We start from the raw sequence: 17,111 nt of genomic DNA, 5'->3' as shown, positions 1-17,111 counted from the left end.
TCTATCATTTATCCATTATTATGACACAGTTATTCAATTCATTGTAGCAAATGAAAAATTAATGAAAATCAAGTAGCAACTGGAAAAGTGCAAGATAAAGAACTGCATAAAACTATTATTTAAATTATTAAAATAGAAGTGACTGAGTGACTCAGATGGTTAAATATCTGTCTTCAGCTCACCTTGTGATCTCAGTGTCCTGGGATCGAGCCCCACGTTGGGTTCCCTGCTCAGCAGGGAGTCTGCTTTCCCATCTGCCTCTGCCTCTCTCCTCTGCTCATGCTCTCTCTTTCTCTCTCTCTCTTTCAAATGAATAAATAAAATCTTTTTAAAAAATCAAGTTAAGAAGAAGCCTTGAACTAATGACCATAAGGGAATGCATCAAAACAATGGCATTTAGGGATTTGATTCTTTTTAATCCTCATGATTATTCATTTTTTGGGTAATGTGTTAACAAATAAAGCAAGTAATTTATAAACGTTTGTATTGGCCCTACTTCTAGACACAGTGGGAGATTACAGAGGGAAGTAGAACACACACTGAATGTAACTTTATTAGTACCTACTCTACCTATTTCTCCCAAAAGAAGGTCTTCATTATTCAAGGGTGTGTGTGTGTCTGTGTCTCAGATTCTCAGATTTAAGTGCAGCAGCACTTACTGCCCCGTGTGGTTAAGAGCTGGGATTCCACTATGCGGAGGCAGGAGTAACCAGCCACTACCTTCCAATGACTCACCAATCACAAAAACTAACTGGATAGAATCCATTCATTCTACTAGTAAAGGAAGCGTTGATTCTTTTCTGATTATGATAATTGCAGAAGTTTCATATTGGTTGAGAAAAACCAAAAAGAATTTAAAAAGTAAACTCTTTCTTGGTTGACAAAAATATTTTAATAACAACAAAGATGATTCTTTGGGGGGAAAAATCTAGAAGCATATAATAATGCTCAAAAGGTGGGAAAACATCAAGTACTTTGATACTACAATAACTCATTCTCAGTATTTCATTCATTTTTTAGTTCCCATTGTTCACCATAATTTTGAGGGTTAGATAAGCATAAGGGACTATTGTTGAAAGTCTGCTCACACATTTATTTCTAAGAACTTTCTCTCTGCAAAGGTTTCCATGTTCTTTCAACAAAAGTGTCAAGGAGCTAAACACAAAAGCTTTTGCCCTTCAGTGAAATCTTCATATAAGTTTCCATGATTTTTCATGGTTTAATCCTAAATCATAACCTAAGTGTTTTTATTTTTTTTTAACAAATTGAAATTACCATTCACCACTATCTTAAAGTTGATTTTCAGATTGATGTTCAGAATTTAACTGCTTTGGACCTTAGTAAATATTCATTAAAATCTTTTCCTTCCATCTATTTATTGGAGATATTGAAGAATAATTGTCTAAATCTTTAATAATTAATGTTGTCTTTCCACCAAGAGTAGATATGATTTATTATTTATCTTTTTATCTTTCATTTATTTTTAAGTCTATGAATATAGCAAACCAGCAAAGTTATAGCATCAGTGCTATAATTACAAGTTAATTGTGTTGACAGATTCACGCTGAACATACATTTATTCAATAGAAAATTTCCTATGTCGACCATTAATAGTCTACTGAAAATTTATTTTTAAAATACTCTATTATTAAGAAAAAAATCACTTTACATTTTAAAGTTTTCAGTGACATATAGTAATTTTGCCTGCTAAATATAGTCAGAAAATATTATATAAAAAGGTTGTGGTTGGGGCACCTGGGTGGCTCAGTGGGTTAAAGCCTCTGCCTTTGGCTCAGGTCATGATCCCAGGGTCCTGGGATAGAGCCCCACATCGGACTCTCTGCTCAGCAGGGAGCCTGCCTCCCTTCCTCTCTCTCTGCCTGCCTCTCTGCCTACTTGTGATCTCTGTCTGTCAAATAAATAAATAAAATCTTAAAATGAAAAAAAAATGTAGTGGTATTTTACTATAAAACTTGAAAAACCAAATGTGCAAAAATACACTGTAAAATCTTGATCAAATGAATATTATATTTTAAAAATTATTTGAAAATAATTTATTTTGATTCTGGACTAAAAATAATCTCATTTGACTTTTTTCTAACTCTGGAGGGATTGAACACCAAAAATATTATCTAGACTGATGAGTTTTTCTGAAAGGCAAATTATATTAAGGAGTATTGCACCAAATTTCATATCTATAGTTTCACTATCATTCGACAGATACATTATCCATTGATGAAAAGTGACATGGAAAGGGATTTCTCGTTCAAGAAGAAAGCAGACAAATAAGCCTAAAACCTAATAATTGGTAATACTAAGAATTTTGAAGTTCTACAAGATTTAATGAGAGGAATAGAAACAATATCCCTAGGTTATTTGTATTTTGAGAATCAGTGTGCATTTTGAAATTTTGGCAATCTGCCTATGAGAACTGTAATATATTTTACCAAATTCCTGAAACCAATGGGGGAAAAAAAAAATCACTTTGTTGATCAAGGTACAGAACAGTTAAGATTTATTGTTTTCCAGTCCACAAGAGACAAGATAATATGTGGAAATAATGAGAAATTAAGGAATGTTCCTGGAGCTTTGATGAAGAAAGAAAGAAAGAAGAAACAAAGAAACAAAGAAAGAAAGAAAGAAAGAGCTATGATTACAACGTTATATATAGTTGAATAGAATGAGAGACCAATTTTGAGTTCTCAGCTCATCATGACAGGTTAAGGGTGGGTGGAGCTATTTCAAGTGATTCAGGATGTAGAAGGGTTTGTGGTGGGTAATAAGACCACTATCTGCACCAGTTCTGAGAAGCATACAGTCTTCAGATAGGTTACAAAACTGCATAGTCAGTGAGTCTTTCCTTTTGGACAGATCATTTATCCATGAATTGACTGAGTCAGGGAGAGAGCGGGCTGCCACCCTCCTATAGCCTTGTAGCTAACATTCCAGATGGAGTAGGTGCATCCCTTTTCCTTTTGAAGAAAAGGAAAGAACTGCAAATTGAATCCTGTGTGTGTAGGGCCGATGGCGGGGGTGGGGGGGTCTTTTCAGGACAGAGGATGACTTAAATCTTTTGTGTGTTGGAAAGTGCCACATGTTTTCGAAAGGGGCTTTTCCTGTTCTGAATATAACCATTCTGGGCAATTGCACATAATTGTAATGAATAGAAATAGAAAACCCACAGATGGAAGAGATTCTAGAGCTGGCTGGCTAGCATGGGAGCAAGAGCCTCCCTCGGAGTGTGAAATGATGCTAAGTATATTAGTTTCCTCATGCTGCCATAACAAAGAGCCACACTTCCGGTGGCTTAATATAACAGAAATGGATTCCCTTGCAGTTCTGAAAGGTAAAAGTGCAGGAATCACAGTATCAGCAAAGCCATGCTTCCACTGAGATTTAGGGTAGAATTCTTGTCTCTTTCTAGCTTCTGGTAGTGGCCATCAGTGCTCTGTACTCCGGCTAGCTGCTGTACTTCCCATCTCTGCCTCTGCTGTCACACAGTGTTCCCCCTGTGTGTCCCTGTCTTCACACGGCTGTCTACACTCAGACTTACTCTTTCCTTTTCTTATAACAACATGGTGATATTGATTAAGGACCCATCCTACTCCAGTATGACTTTATCTTAACTATTAAACACGTGCAATGACCTTATTTCCAAAGAAGGTCATATTCTGAGGCATTAGGGGTTAAACTTCAATACATAATTTTGGAATACAGAATTCAACCACAATTTTGGCAAAACCAGCAGTCTCCTTGCAAGCAGTCCGAGTTTGCTTGGCTAGAAGACTAGGTCTTCATCAGTTAGGACTGCTAAACCAAGACAATCCTAGGCTGGGTGGCTTAAACAACAAAAATTACCTTTCACAGTTCTGGAGCCTAAGAAGTTCAAGATTAAGGTAGTGACTGATAGAGTTCCTAATGGTGGGGGGCAGGAGGCTCTTCCTGATGCAGAAAGAAAAGAAGCACGCTCTTTCCCTTCTCTTCTTATAAGGGCACTAGTGACTTCATTACCTAATCACTTCCCAAACGCCCCTCACTAAATACTATATCATATTGGGGATTAGAGTTTCAATACTTGAATCTGGGGGGACACAAACCTTCTGTTCATAGCAGACTAAATTAAATACTTTTCTCCAACTAAGTTTGAGAAGTCATAAAACAACGTGAAGTTTGCATGCTTATTGAGGTGGGCAAGGTTTAAACATACATTTTTTATGACCAAGACTAAGAGAAATGATTGGTTCTTACAATCCCTGATTTTTATTTCACTATTTATTCTGTTTTCTTAAGCATGCCATATTTTGTTGTTCCCATCCCTCTCTTTTCCCTCTATGCTTTCAAAGTTTGTGTTTATTCTGATAGCACACTGAGGAAAGATTCAACAAGGACTTTAGCCTCTCAAGTTTCCACAGTTCTTAAATATGTACCTGGTAAAATTTATTTTTCTATTTGATTTTTTCTTTTTTTTTTTTTTAAAGATTTTATTTATTTATTTGACAGAGAGAAATCACAAGTAGATGGAGAGGCAGGCAGAGAGAGAGGAAGGGAAGCAGGCTCCCTGCTGAGCAGAGAGCCCAATGCGGGACTCGATCCCATGACCCTGAGATCATGACCTGAGCCGAAGGCAGCGGCTTAACCCACTGAGCCACCCAGGTGCCCCTTCTATTTGATTTTTAATTTTATTTCCACTTGACATTTAATTCATAAAATCTATTTCCATACACCATTATTAGACTTTTCAAGTTTCAAGTCAAAAAGTATTTGTGGGATGCCTGGAGGGCTAAGTGTCTGTCTTCGGCCCTAGTAATGATCCCAGGTCCTGGGATTGAGTCTCACATCGGGCTCCTTGTTCATGGGGGAAACTGCTTCTCCCTCTGACTGCTCTGCCTGGTGCTCCTCTGCTTGTGCTCTCTCTCTTCCTCTCAATCCGAGGAATAAATACATAAAATCTTAAAAAAAAAAAATATTTGCAAAGAAACAATGAGGTCTTATGTGGTAGTTAAGGACATGGATTCTGGGGGCACCTAGGTGGCTCCGTTAAGTGATCAACTCTTGATTTTGGATTCAGTTCTTGATCTCAGGGTGGTGATCTCAGGATTGTGAGATTGAGTCGAGGATGGGGCTTCGCACTCAGTGAGGAGTCTGCGGGAGGATTCTCTTTCTCCCACTCCCCTAACCCCTGTGCGCACTCTCTCTCTCTCTCTCTCTCAAACAAATAAATAAATCTTAAAAAAAAAAAAAAAAGAACATAGACTCTGAAGCTGAAATGCATAGGTTCATATCCCTGCTCTCATATATCCTTGTTTTGTAATACTGGTCAGACTAACCTTCTGTGCCCCACTTTCTCATCATAAAAAAAAAGAAAAAAAAAGGTGGTAATAATACTAATGACCTGGTAGGGTTATTTTTAAGATTAAATGGATTAATACACTTAAAACATTAAGTAAAATGCTTGGTAAGATGAAAAATGTTGTGTACTATAAACTGGGTTTTTTTGTGTGTGTTTTTTGTTTGTTTGTTTGTTTGTTTTTTATCATTAAAGTATAGCCTGACATTGAAAGGTGGCAATGCTCTTACCTGTAGAAAGCATTCTCATGGATCTGGTTTAGGAAAGATGAAATGGGAAACTGGAAGTGGATCCTGTTCCTGACATTTACTAGCTCAGTGAACTTAGACTAGCCATGGAAATTCTACAGTACTCAATTTTATGTCTTGCAAATTAGGACTAATCTATCTCATGAGTGTTGGATAAACGGGGGCAAAGTGTTCGGAGAAGCATTTGGCAAATGACAAGCTTTCAAACCTAACTCCTTCCCCCTTCCTTGCCTCTACTTCAGCTTTGGTCGGTGGGGAACACCAACTAGAGAAATAGAAGTCTGGAGGATTGGAGACCAGTTAAAAATTACTGCAATATCAATAGCAACATAAGAAGGGAGCCAGATAAAGGGCCATTAGCAAGAAGAAATGGAAATCAAAGATAGTAGGAAGCACAAGTCAATTCTTGGTAAATGATTACATGTGGGGTTAATGAGAGATGGAGAAATGAGTGATGTTACCAAGGCTTCTGCAAAAGAAGTTCTTTAGGGTGTTACCTTTGTTATCCATATTTTATCAATCATGTTAAATGTGATATTATTAGTAGTGCCTGAAATACTGCATTTTCTACCCTTCTAAATCTTCAAACCCATACAGCCATACTTTTAATTTTTTTCAGTATTTTTATTCCATTCTTCTCCCCAGTTTTATTCCTGCTGAACAGTCTTGGTTTCTCTGCAACCTCAGAAAAGCATTTTAATGTCGCTGTTGAAAGAAGCAATTTCGGGGTGCCTGAGTGGCTTAGGCAGTTAAGTATCCGACTCTTGATTTCAGCTCAGGTTATGATCTCAGGATCCTGAGATCAAGTTCCACATCTGCTCCACGCTCAGCTGAGAGTCTGCTTAAGATTCTCTCTCTCCATCTGCCTCTTCTCCCGTTAGTGCTCACATGCTCTCTCTCTCTCTCTCCTGCCTACCTCTCAAAAATAAATAAATAAATAAATATCTTTAAAAAAAAAAAGGAAAGAAAAGAGCATTTCATCTGGGATGATATTATTATAAATTCCATTTATGAAGTACTTGCCTACAACATTGTTTATTGTACTGTGGACTCTATTCTATATCAGTAAAGCCTCTTGCAATAATTTCAATATTGCTAACTATTTAAAAATCCGTATCAGCATTATTAATGATTTGGGGAAACATTTTCTCCATGTCAGTTATTACTTTTGAAAGAAGGCTAAAAAAAAAAGGTAGAATTACAAGTGCTTTGAAAAACACAATACATGCAAGTAGTAACAATTACTACCACATTATCTTATATAACTGAAATCAGTGAGAAATTAACACCTATAAAGCCTAATCAGACTTCTAATCTTATTTTAAAAACAAAACAATACTTACAAAACATAAATAAAAACAAAATTTCAAACTTAAAGTTAGTTACATTCTATTAGCAGCATGTGAATGAAAACATAATAATTTGTATCCAAGGAATAATTTTTTTCAATATACAGAAACTAAAAGGTTACTTATAATTGTATTTGTTTCTGCAAAAAGTAATATTATATATTATTGTCATTACCTCCTCATTAGCTGTGAATAATTTTCAGAGATTTGGGCTATCTTAAGACTTTACCTTCCAGTTTAAATAGGAGAGGTAACTAGTGTATATAATTCAAAATACAGAAGGATGAGAAAATTAAAAAAAAACTTTATAGAATGAAATCTAAGTTTTAAATACAATAAAATTAGAAAGTTGATATGAACCTCAAAATCATAGTGATGATGTTCAAGTTTATTGGAAATATCTGAATTCCAAATGTCCTGTGAAGTAAAATGGTAAATTATACTAAATAAGAAAAACTAAACCAGTTTTCCACTAAATAATTTCATAATCTATAATAGGAAGAAAGAGGTTAAAAATCAATGAAGTCTCAATATCAAGCTCTCAGATATGAAACTCATAAAATTTATAGTTATAATTTGGTGATGAATAGGACTGTTCTGAATAAAACCCAGTAGATGGCAGTAGGTTGTTATAAAGACACGAAGAAGCCTAAGAAATAAATTATACATTACCAATATTACATATGTACATAGAGAATTTAATGAATAAATTAGTTTATTATTTTTAATACAGATATGGCATCCCCTGGATGCATTACACTATAGCTTGGTTTCATGGCAGTAATTGATACATTATTAAACACTACAAACACACACTATTTTTCTAAGATGGCAACAATTATTCTAAACCCAACCTCAGTAAAATCTAACCATAATCAACAAATTTAGAGATGGTCCAATATGAGTAAGAAAAATAGTAACTTTAAATTCAGGGGCACCTGGGTGGTTCAGTTAGTTAAGTGACCAGCTCTTGATTTGGGTTCAGGTCATGATGTCAGGGTGGTGAGATCGAGCCCTGCATGGGCTCCACGGTCAGTGGGGAGTCTGCTTATGATTCAGTCCCTCTCCCTCTGCTCCTACCCCCACTCTCACATATTTTCTCTCTCTCTCTCTAAAAGTAAATGAATAAACAAATCTCTTAAAGAAAAAAAAAAAGAGTAATTCACCCAGTTGGAAAACAAATTTTAAGGAGGCAACATTCTTCAACAGAATTTGTGCAAGGCCAGTTAACCTCAAGGTAGGAGTTTTAGATGTGGTTTCTCTTATTACCAGTTATTGACTGTCTTGTGCATTAATTTCCTCATCTATACAATGGTTATCACAAAACTTTCCCAACATAGCCCAAGCTCTATATACATAAAATAAAATGATGTTTGTAAAAGTGACTGTAAAACGTTATGCAAATATTGGATTATTTTTCTCTATATAGAAGCCAAAGGAAGACAGTTTTAAGAAGAGAATTAGTCCGAAGGCATCAAATGCTTCAGCGGAATTAAATTAAATATAGCCTGAGGAGAAAAGTTGCTAGACTGGTATTTTTAGAGTTTTCTTTGAGAATATATATTGACTAGAACGGTAAATATATTTCAACCTAGATGAAGAAGTTCGCCTTCTCATTGCCTCTCTCAGATGGTGTAGTAGTTACGGACACAGGCTCCAAAGTCAGACTGGCTGACTTTAGAACTCATTTCCCAGCTGAGTGAACTTGGATAAATCACTTAAGTCTCCGTGCTTCAGCTTGTTCATCTCTATGATGGGGGCAATAACAGTAACTACCTCAACTTGAATAAACCCCTCAGCTTCCCTGCTCAGTAAAATGGAATAACATCCATTCATTTTTATTGTGAACTTCAAAGGAGAGAATGTTTATGAAAGTACACAGATATAATGTGGTAGATTTCCTATTAACTGATATTTGAATTTTGTGGTTATTTCTATTACATATTGTGTCTTCTAATACTGGAACACGAATCCAAGCATACTTGCAGTCACACAGAGGAGAAACTGAACTGGATGATTCTCAAACACCACATCCAAGAATAGTCCTTAACAGCATCAAATGTTCCCCTTATGATAGCAAACAAGGAATGAACCAGACATGAAACATAGCTAGTCCCTTGGCATGTTCCCCATTACTCAAACAACAAGAAATTTCCCCATTATCCTTCTACTCTAAGTCAGTCAAACATCATTATTTTATATATCAAAGAGTTAAAAGTTCTGTTATTGTCCTACTATGCTTTCCAAAATGTGAATGCTATTCGTTTTCCTGAAATGCTTACAATTTTTTTGGATCATCTTGCATTTTCTCATTTGATTTATATTTTGAAATGGATTTTCAAGTTTAAGGTATTATTTAAGGACAAGGAAGAAAGCTTATCTGTATATAGAAAGGTAAGTAAGCCATGATTCAAAACTCTTTAGCAGCCTCATTAAACTAATTATGAGTGTGGCATGGAAACTATAGAAAAGAGATGAATTTTTATTTGTTTAAATACTCAAAAGCTATATATGTAGTAGTAAATTTGAGATATATATTTTATCTTTTTAAAGATTTTATTTATTTATTTGACAGAGATCACAAGTAGGCAGAGAGGCAGGCAGAGAGAGAGGGGGAAGCAGGCTTCCAACTGATCAGAGAGCCCAATGCGGGGCTCAAACCCCAGACCCAGAGATCATGATCTGAGCCGAAGGCAGAGGCTTATCCAATGAGCCACCCAGGTGCCCCAAGAAATATGTATTTTAAATGTGTATATTTTATTTTGAATTAATGTACAATCTATTTAATGTACAAATACATACTTTCAAACAGACTATTTTGCTTTTATTCTGTGGAATTGGTCTGTGGCAAGGAATAAATATGATTGACTCTGAGTTACCCAACAGGAGCATGTAGTAAAGTAAGGTAGGCTAGATTTTTTTTTTAAGCAGTCTTACACATTTGCCTTTTCTAACTCCAGATTAAAAAATTTTTGTTCCTATGAAACAAACAGGGTCCATTTAGCCCACTTTAGGATTTTCTGAAGATGGGAAAGAATAATGATTAAGCTTAAAATAAAATTCTGTCTACTAGATCTTTAAGTTATAGTTTAATTTATGCAATAACTAAAATTTTTACAGTGGGGCTTTTAAGTAAACTTTCCCTTCCTCTTATGGAAGTAGGTGGTGATAACCCTTGTTAATTACGGACAAAGGAATTCCTTGGTGATTCTGTGTTCTTTCCTTGGCTTCTGAAGATACTTTGCTCCACATTTCTTCTTTATTGGGGGTTAGCTGGACTCACAGAGAGGCATTCTGATCTGCTCCTATGGGTAGTATGATTTACCTCCATATAGGAAGGTCTGCAATCATTCTGTCTTTCTAAGCAATGAATAGATAACTCTAATTTTGGACTTCACATCTCAGGAGTTCATTGTTGGTGCACAGCTAAGCCTTTCTCCCTTTGCTAGCTATCAAGTGATCTCTAGCTACCTAACTTCTTAGTCTATTTTTCAACTGGTTCTGAACTCAGGCAAAGAAAAAGATTGCCATTTATTAAGCTTCATAAATTTCCAACAATGAAAAAATGCAAGCATATTGTTTAGAGATACATAAATATGTAGTAAAAATATAAAGATATGCCGGAAAATGATTTACTCCAACCTCAGGTAACACCCAGAGCTTAATACTGTTTACAATGTTGCATTTCTTAAGCTGAATATCAGGCACACAAGTGTTTATTAATTCACTCTTGGAATTATTTCTGCAGCTTTCTTTATCTAAGCTGAGCACTCTCACTCTTTTCTCTTTCCTCTGCTGTTGGCAATTCTCTGTCAATCTGGGATGAAAGGAGGGTTTATACACAAATTTTGGCAAGAAAGAGAATAGTTTCTTTTTTGATGTACACATTGAAAAATGGATTTTCCATTGTTAAGTACCATGAAATATTTCCCCATTAAAGGAGGCATAAGGCAACAAACTGAATAACCTTTTCATAACTGATACTGAGAGTTGGGGTATACCCAAAAGCTAGATCTCTTGCTTTTCCCCTTAACCTAACGAGTGTATCAACATATTACATAGAATCAGGGTCATCATTGTTCCAGCAAGCTTGAAAGGTGTTCTAGGGTAATGTATCAGCACTTACGTGGTCCTTGAAAAAGACTAATCTCTTTAAATCATTCCCATAGCACAGATTCAAACAGCAGCCAAATGTAATAAGCTAATTATGGGTAAGATTCAAGTGTCATTCCTTATTAAATCAACGCCATAAAAACCCTCCCTAAATTTCCTAATCAGTAGACATGAACAATTAACATCTAATTAGTCATCCATCACCCTTGCTAAAAATGTTTTAAAAGAAAAATTAAAGAGATTTCTCTCATAAAGATTTCACTGAAAATGTGTAATAGTGTCCTTTTCCACTTACATATTCATCATTTGCTATCTAGCAGTCTACTTGTTAAGATGATTATTTTAAACATGAAATCTATTAATTGGAATATTCCAAGAATATTCAAGAATCTCATCATTCAATGGTTCTTAATGACTTTATTGACAATTTCTGGCTAACTGACTGACTTTGCAAAGAAGGACACTGAGACTAATGGGGTTTTCACTTGTTGATAAAGCCACAGTTGTATATAAGGCCAGATCTCAAGGCAATGCCCCATTTTTCCTTCATAGCCTAAAACACACACACACACACACACACACACACACACACACACACACAAAGAGATTAGTGCTTTCAACTTACTCCATTAGATCACCAAGTTCCTTCTATTATTTGAGTATAGGAACTAAGAGCTCATTTCCATCTGGCTTTACGCAGTTTAAAAACTTAGTAGGTACAAGCTAGGAAACTAGAGTCAGAGTGGCTGGGCTCAAATCCCTTTCTTTGCACTTATTAACTGTGAGGATTTAGATTAGTTACTTAAAGAGTCTGTGTCCTTCCGTTCTCATTCATGAAATGAAGATGGTTAACAATGCTGATAACAACAATAAGACAGTATCTACCCCAAAAGCTGGTTTCAGAATTAAATGAATTGATACTCTAAAATGTTTCAACAACCTATGGAAAATTTAAGTGCTCATTAAATGTTATCTACTCAAAATACAGCATCCCTTGAACTTTATCTATTTCATCCAAATTCATTTTCTAGAAAATAATAGGTATACTGATCTATAACAGAATGAGACTACTGTTCAGACAGCCCTGTTCCTGGACTTTCTATGTTCCCACCCACCATGTCTATCTAAGACCAACGGAGAAGATATATTACCAGGAAAAGAGGAAATGCACCACGGAAGCAGAAAACAAGAACAATCCAACCATTAAGGCATCCCCAAACATTCAGTTGTTCTCATATTCATTCACACTTATGGACACCCTAGTCCTGGCAAACGACCCCAGCATATACATGGTTTCACCAGTAGCAACTTGATTAAAATACATTATTAAAGTGGAAAATTATAAAATAATTTAACTTGGATCCTAGAATAAAGTTATAATAGATATCAAGAAACACAGTAATACCAATTGCCTAGACTTGAAGGCATGTAGGGGGAAGGTGGCTTGGGTTTTATTCATTTATTTTTCATTGGCCCTGTGGCAGGTCCCACACTGGTGCTAATATATTTTTATTAAACTTCCCAGCTTCCAGTGGTTCTGGCCATCCACAGGGTCTATAGTATAAACAGCAAATATGAAAACAATCAGTATGTAATGCCTTCTCTTCTTTCCTCTCATTGTGCATTATGAACATCAAGAATTCTTTTTTCTTTAACAATAATATGGTATCTAAGAACTGTTCTTTGTGATTATGATATATACAGCAAACATATATACATATATTTAACCTTCATATTTTCATCATGTACTAAACATACCTTGATGCTATATTAGGAATAGAATATTTCATAGGCAGGTGTTGAGAGTTAGATAAGGAAGAAGAAATGGCTATCTTCTTGGAGCTATTGCCTAATGATACATATAGACAGATCAACACATACTTATTTAACATGTGATGAATTCTCTGGTAGGTCTTTCTGATTCTACTTCAAATAATCTATGTACTATCCAATATGTCTAACTTCTCCTGTATCTGAAACCTTTCCTTCTTTTCTGCATAATTCTCTTGTTTTGTTGTTGTTTGTTTGTTTGTTTGTATGTTTTGTCTTGTTTTGTTTTTAATATGTTCAAATCCCTTTGTATTAAAACATGTCACTTCATTCTACTTCCCCTTTATAGCCAAATTTCATAGATATGTCTGCCCTCCCAATTTCTAATTCTTTACATTTGGTTTGTTCATCAACATTCAGAAAGGTGTCTTCAACTCATCCCTCTCCACCAAAATAAATGTCATTGCCTTTATAAAAATCCCTAGTCATAAATCCAATGCACACTTTACAATCTATATCTTTTTTGACCTCTGAGCAATATTCAATAAAGCACACTTTCTTTCAAAGTGTACTTTTTCTCTGCTTTTAAGTATTATTTTTCTCTTTGTAGTCTGACTGCTCTTTTACAACATCCTTTGCAGCTAAGCATTCTCTACCAAGACATTAAATATTTGATTTTCAAATTTGAACTTTAAGAAAATCAAATATAGGTACTTTTTTTGTCACTGTACCACCGCTGTCCAATAGAAATATAATGTGAGTCATAAACGGCACATATATAATTTTAAATATTATAAAAGCTACATCAGAAGTGTAAAAAGAAACAGATGAGACTAGTTTTAATAACTCAATATATCCAAATATTATCATCTTGACATGCAGTCAACATAAACAATTTTCAGTGAGATATTTACATACTTTGTATCCTACTGAATACAAAATTGGGTGTAATTTTAGCTTCAGACCAGCCATATTTCAAGTGCTAAGAAGTCCCATGTCATTAGTGGTTCCTGTATTGAATGGTACAGCTCTGTTCTTTAAAGAGGTGCATGGTATCATAATTCCCTATGGTTTGAATTACCACTTCAAAACACAAACGCTAAAACATCTATGTCCAGCCCAGACCTCTTCCGTGTTCTATATATTTTACTGTATATTTGACATCTCTCCTGGGGTGTCTCAAATTCTCCTCAAATTCAATGTGCCTATGTTCAAAAGCATGATCTCCCTCCGACTCAAACTTCCTCCATCTTCCCTTGATAATCAGCACTATTATCTATACAGTTTTTCGCAAGGTAGAAACTTACCTGTCCTGATAACTACCTTTCAGTTTAATAGTAAGCCTTGATAATTTCATTTCCTTTGAGAAGCAATCTCATCACATCTTTCTTCTATTCTAGCCTGACTACTTACTACTCAGCAGAGAGCCTGCTTCTCCCCCTCCCTCTTCTGCTCCCCCTGCTTGTGGCCTCTTATCTCTCTCTCGGACCAATAAATAAATAAAATATTTTTAAAAATAAAGAATTATTAAAAAGTAAAATAAGATGTTTATCTTGTTCATTTACTGACAAATTATGAAATTGTAAAAGTCAACAAGCAAGAACCATGCCTGTTTTGCTCACAATTGTATTGCATGATACTTAGCAGGTATCTGGTATATCATAAGTACTTAATAAACACTTGTTAAATAAGGAGCACCTAATCCAGTATTAGAGGGTCAGGAAAAATCAGAAAATTGTGTCTTTCTTACAGGGATGGATTTACCATAAAGCAATTTGGTCTTATCTAAGTTAAAAGTGCATTAATCTTCTATCTAAATCCTACTTCTAGGAAATTACGCCATAGAAATACACATGTCAGTGTAGCATAGAAATGATTCACATTATTTCAGTGAATATTTTCTGCCAGGATAACCATTTTACCTCTATTACGCTACCTAATCTCCCTACTAACTCTGTGAAATAAATACTATTACCCATCCTTTAAAAATAAACAAAGAATACAGTCCAAAGAAGTTAAAGAGCTGACTCAATTCACATACTGAGAAAAGCAGTAGGGCCATTAATTGACTCAGGTCATTAGATTTTTAGAAACCTAATATTGCTTCTTATCATATATAATACTAAACAACTTCCAACTGAAATTTCCACAAGCAGGAAAAGGATTAAATGTTGTATGCTATCTCCATGCCATGGAAGAATATAGTGACATCATCTAAAAGAAATACAAATGGGAAGAACACAGAAACATTAGATCCACAGAAAGATTTCAAAGACATGCTGCTAAGTGAAAAAGGCAAGTTGCACGCAAACTGAGGTGTGGTGGTTGTGCATCTTGACCTTCATGTTCACCTCTGCCTGGTATTACTCCCACAGATATGTTTCCTTACCTTTGCAGATGTAATGAGTACATCTAATCAACTGACCTGAAAATAAAGGGATTCCTCCAAATTATCCATGTGGGCTCAATGTAAAAAAAAAAAAAACTCTTAAAAGCAGAGCTTTCATCCTGGCTGAGGGTAGAAGGGAGTCAGAGATATTTAAAGCATGAGAAGAACTTGACATACCATTGCTGCTTTGAAGTTAGAGGGGCTGTATCAAAAGGCCTGGGAGCCCCCAGCAGCTAAGGACAGCCCTTGCCCAATGGCCAGCAAGGAAACAAGGATTGCAGATCTAGAGCTACAAGGAACTGGGTTCTGTCAACAGTCGAAATAAGCATAGAAGCAGATTCTTCCTCCAAGTCTCCATGTAAGAGGTAAGTCCGGCCAACATCTTCATTCCAGCCTTGTGAAACCAAGAAGTTAGAATCTAGCTTAGCCATGCCAGATCTCAGATCTATGTAAGCGTGAGCTAATAAATTGGGTCAGTTATAAACCACTATTTTGTGGTAATTTATTATGCAGCAATAGACATCTAATACAACATGTAATATGATCACTTTTTTCAATATCTGTGTATTCATATAAAGGTTTGAAAATGCACAGGAATAGGACTGGAAAGGTAAACACAATATGGAAAAATACATTGAACTCTAGAGTCTCAAGGTTGCAGGAGGCAGGTAAACAGGGGTCTTCACATTTAATTCCATACAGGCACTTATTTAGTTGACTCCTTTATCAGCATGATGGATTTGTGTATGTATTATTTCAAAACAACAATAGATAATGCTTTAAAGTACGGTTATGCCAATGAATTGGAAATCAATCATGATGTTTCTCCTCCAAACTGGTATTCTAAAATCAATCAAGACGCACAATATCATCAATCAGTTCCTAGACACTAAAACAAATCAAGCAGAAAAAATTGCCCAAGGAGTCATGGTCCCAAGTAACTGAATGATAAACAGTTACAGAAATCTGTTCCAGTTCATCTTCTCAATACTCTCTCTAGTTGTTAAAGTACAGTCATGACCCCATGATCCTGGTGATTTTTGCAAACCTACACAATCTGGACACTTATGAAATAAAATAAGAACCATCATCTTTAATCCTTTTCCTCACCTATGATTGAAAACTACCCTAACAAGATTGCTGAAAATTTGGCCAATATATCAGAGAGAGACTCCATGGCAACATGACCAAAAGGCTCCAGAAGCAAAGCAATTTCTGCCCATGGAATCGGCCAGCCCTAAACAGACTCTCTCTCTCACCCTCCCCCTTTCTTTCCTTATCTTCCTCCTTCCTATCCTACCCTTCTGTTCTTGGTGAGTCAGTTTCCTAACCATCTGAATAAATGCAAAAATTTATTTATAGAAAGACAATAAAATTTTATAGAATTTGAATAAGTAAAATACACATTTTTGGTATGACTATGAAATTCAAAGGATCCTATAGCGTTTATAAAAGTTAGTTCTTTTATTGTTAGTCATTTTCTCCAAGCATTCTAACATTTCAACTTCAACATCAAATATCCACTGCTTTTCAGTCAAAATCAGCTAACTGCAATTTGAGACATTTTCTATAATTTAGCTTATTCATATTTTAGAAAATCTCATGAGTAGAAAATATATGACTTAGAAAAAAATGGACCTGCAGCAATTTGGTAATTACGTTTTTTTCAGCAGAAAATGCAGATCTATGCTCTTCACATAAAACATAATGGGTGTTTAGAAGTCAAGGAGTCCACAGAGACACTACAAGGACTAAATATATTATCCTTAAAAACTAATTCTGTCATTTATGATTCATAGCCAACTCCTTAAGTAAAGTTACAGATTTTCAAATTATCCCATTGAGATAGAAGAGGAGAAAAGAAAAGGCCAGACTCACATCTGTCTCTGCAGCCA

The sequence above is a fragment of the Mustela nivalis genome (assembly GCF_964662115.1).
Source record: "Mustela nivalis genome assembly, chromosome: 1".
Classification (NCBI taxonomy): domain Eukaryota; kingdom Metazoa; phylum Chordata; class Mammalia; order Carnivora; family Mustelidae; genus Mustela; species Mustela nivalis.
The sequence above is the reverse complement of the archived record's forward strand: the minus strand, read 5'-3'. Positions refer to the sequence as shown.